Source organism: Haplochromis burtoni, unplaced genomic scaffold, assembly GCF_018398535.1.
Source record: "Haplochromis burtoni strain Fernald_Lab_line unplaced genomic scaffold, NCSU_Asbu1 Contig_496, whole genome shotgun sequence".
NCBI lineage: Eukaryota > Metazoa > Chordata > Actinopteri > Cichliformes > Cichlidae > Haplochromis > Haplochromis burtoni.
Window position 1 is genome coordinate 96,862 of NW_024582857.1, and position 4,045 is coordinate 100,906.

The 4,045-nt window shown below is 39.0% G+C and overlaps 1 protein-coding gene across 2 annotated transcripts in view; it reads left to right on the forward strand.

Moving 5' to 3' along the window:
• Window positions 1-1,297, forward strand: part of ptpdc1a (protein tyrosine phosphatase domain containing 1a) — a 55,439-nt gene extending 54,142 nt beyond the window's left edge. For both annotated transcript variants that reach the window (XR_006052961.1, XR_006052962.1), the window contains exon 12: window positions 461-1,297. The gene's annotated coding sequence lies outside the window, so the exon portion shown is untranslated. The remainder of the gene's footprint in view (window positions 1-460) is intronic.
• Window positions 1,298-4,045: the final 2,748 nt, after the last annotated feature.

A 4,045-nucleotide genomic window follows, 5' to 3' on the forward strand; every position in this document is an offset into this window, starting at 1 on the left:
CCCCCCCCCTGGGCTACAGTGTGACCTCAGTTTTTGGTCCAGTATAATGATGGAATGGTTCACTCTGTGTGTTTTGTTATCTTTATCAGTCTGTTGGTGACTGTCATTGTTCACAAAACTCTGCATTTTGGAGTCTGTTTGTTGGCTCAGTGGACTTGGCCTGCGGGTGGATGTCCTGCAAGTGTTCACACTGATGCCAATTCAGCACTCAGCTCGAGGGAAGGTACTGAAACATTACCTTCTGTTAAAGGTTACTAAGCTGTGCATTTGAATCCAATCTGAACGTTGTGATGTGGTCACATGTGGCACCATGAACAGGCAGGCAGATGTAGATCCACCGTCCAGCTGCGCAGGACACTTGGAATTTAAGGCATCAGTTCAGTGGACAGCTGGTATACTCGGCTTTCTTTCACTGCAGCCTCTGGTGTTTGTCTCCTCACCGTGCTCTCTGTCTCCACAGGCTTCACTGCTTCACATCTCTGGGATCAGTCGGGTCCTTGTTAAAGCCAACAGCATGTGCACAGTGGGATGAGGTAGTAGGTTGTATAGTTTTAGGGTCATACCCACACTGGGAGATAACTATTCAACCTACTGTCTTTCCCAAAGTGCCAAACAGACATCACAATGGTCCCTGTGTGGATTCCGGAGGTCTTCTCCCTCAGCGGTGTGTTCGTGGATTCAGATGTTGCTCTGTATTCTGCTGCTCGTCCAGTGTGAGGTAGTAGATTGTGTAGTTTTAGGGTAGTGATTTTGCCCTCTTTAGGAGATAACTATACAATCTATTGCCTTCCCTGAAGAGTGGACTCTCTCAAGCTCTCTTTCATCTGTGGAATAATTTTCATAATGTAAGAGTTTTGGTGTTATCGTATTTATGAGGTGTTAACATATATACTCATATTTATATGTTAACACCTCGTATTCCTTATGTTCTTATAACTCTGTTTTTATTCTTGATTCATTTCTTGTTGCAGACTGCAGTTTGGGTTCTGTCCTGTGTATGTCCTTAATGTATTACAGAGCTGACAAAACTGACTTTAAAAAATGATAATAATGTTGAACCGTGTTGTGTATCTGTATTGTTTGTGACCTGAGCAGCAGAATGATGAACTCGGACTGTATTTCCACACCTATAAAAGGGATCTGTTTTCCGGATACGTTTTTTTTTTGCTGTTGCTTCTTTTTAATACGCTCTGATATGTTGGACGCTGGACTGTGGATTGATGTGTAAATTTGTAACTTTGTTTTGTTTGTGTTTCTTGAGCTTCCCAATAAAATCTGACCCAGTAATTAAAACAAAGTGGAGTGCTGTGCTATGAATGTACATGAAGGAACTAATCTAAAGGTCCTTAAGGTAATATTTAAAAGACAAAAGGGGAAAAAACACTTCACCTGCAGTTTCAGTGACAGAGGGCCTAGAGCCTCTCCCACCTACCACAGGGCGAGAGGCCCTACACCTTGGACAGGTCGCCAGTCTGTCGCAGTGCTAACACAGACAGACAACCATTCACACTCACATTGACACCTAAGAGCAAATTAGATTAGTTAACCTACGCTTCTTTTACACTTTGTGCAAATTCCTGCTGAAGCGTTTCCCCCATCCTATCTTTCCCCAGTTTTGCAGTGATGTGCTGACTCCAGCTTCTTTTAATGGAAATCCAAGGATCCCTTTTAGATTTGGGGATAGGGTGCATCTTGGCATCATTATTCCAAAATATTTCTGCTATTTGGAGTTGTGATGATGGAGAATTCTGTGCAAAATGTCCATAATTCTTCAGCTGGGTTAAGATCTGGTGACTTGGAAGCCCAAACAATCTGATTAGAATGACTGTTGTGCTGTTCATACCATTTGGTGAGCACTACTGCCCTAAAAATATAATTTTACACACACACACACACACACACACACACACACACACACACACACACACACACACACACACACACACACACACACACACACACACAGCATAACACAGCCACTGGTTCTGTTTACTGTACAGTCAATAAAAAAATCTCATCTTGTCAGATGAGGCTTAGTTGGTTGATGCACATTCAGTTTATAGCAAACACATTTCCTTAATGATTAATTATCTAAATAAATATTTGATTTTATAATTTTGCACATTTCAGTTGAATTTTACTCAAAGTTTTCTCTTCTACGTGTTTGTAGTTAGGAAATCTCTGCACACTAACAATGAAGGCAGCATTTCCCACCATTGTGTGTGCTGTTGTTTACTTGGAGGTAGAAGTGCGAAAACAGCTTTTTGTTCAATGTTAGGTTCACAGGTGTGCCAGCAGATGGCGCTAGAGCGCTTTGACGGCTCCACATCACGATCACTGTGGATCATTTACTGGACACGAGGAAAAAGTCTGATCTGGTCTTTACTAATGTTTCTGCAGCTGTTGCATAATAAACCAATTACTGTTGGACCAGATGTGCTTGTAATGACAGTTTTTAAACAAATAAAATATTTTATGGCTTAAGTTATGTTTCTAGGCTTGTTTTTCCCCCATGACACAGAAACTGTGCACGACAAGCCAAAGACATTTTATTTAAATCTTTTTTTTCCAGTTTTGAAGTTTGAATTTCCATCTGAATTTGCTTTTTAACTGTTTCAAAATATTTAGTTTGACGATCAGACTTCAACTCAAATGCTCCATTATTCTCTGGTGGGTAAAATTCTCTGCTTATTTACTAAGTAAAAGCAGCCTCGAAAACGCATAATATAAATGCGCTGTTACAAGCATCCAAAATGACAAACGTTCAAATATAAAGTTCCTCGGTACTCAGAAAAGTGTTCTTGATGTTTGAACCTTACTGTGCAGAACGTTACATGCTCACAGTTTAACAATCTCACTTTAACACCTCAGACTCATATTTACATTGTATCCACTATTTATCCACTTGTGCAATGAAAATAATTGAAGGTTTAACTGATGAACAGATATGTGTGCCATCTAATGAATTTCTGGCTTTGTATGGATTTTTCCCCCCAAAGAAATCCAGTACTTATAGTACCACAAATTTTAAAACTGGGGGAAAAATGACATCCTAAAACCACTGTTATACTGAGCCCAAGCACTTAATTCAAGTAAATAACTAAAGTAGTGAAATTCATTCGGGGGTCCTTGGCTGTGTAGCACTGACTCAAGGGGAACTGACTGCTCTTTAGCAGTCTCTATTAATGACCAATGTTAAAATAATGTTCAGTCAAAATATTTACCTTTCAGCTTTAATGAATTAAAAGTTGCACACGGACCTGAAATACTCATGTAAATACATTTGCCGCAAAACTGTTCATAATGTAATAAAGACACTGACAGCTGACTGACTGAGAATTGGGGTCTAAAACACGCAAAACTAGCTCAACAAAATGTGAGCAACGACAAAGAACAAAGTGAGAAACTGCAAAAAAAGACACAACGAAAACACAACAGATGAAAAGAAATTCAAACATGCAAAACGGCTACAAAATACAAACATAATTTCATATCGTTTTCAATCATTCATATTCATATTATGATTGTAAGATGATGCCGTTTGACTTCAGATAAAGACGCAAAAAACCCTACAAAATGACTCAAAATGAGCACAAAGACACAAATGACATCACAAGTGTAAAATGACTGTACACATAAAACAACTACAACTAGATACAGCATCTTGGAAAACACACAACATGACCACAAATAGCTCCAAAACAAGACAAACAAACAAACAAACAAAAACCCTAACGTAATAATAATAATGATAAAAACACTACTGCCAAGAGACAAAAACCTTTAAAGAGACTCAAAATGTCCACAGTGACACTAAATAACTGCAGGTGCAAAAAAATGACTACCAAGACACACAATCAACTACAAAAACACAAAATGACCGCAAAGACACGCACACATATTACGCACAGCTAAAGATGACAAATGAATATAAATACAATATATATATATATATATAAAGTCTGACAGAGTGAGCCCCGTAATCCGTCCATTTGGGCTGAGGTGTGTGTGTGTGTGTGTGTGTGTGTGTGTGTGTGTGTGTGTG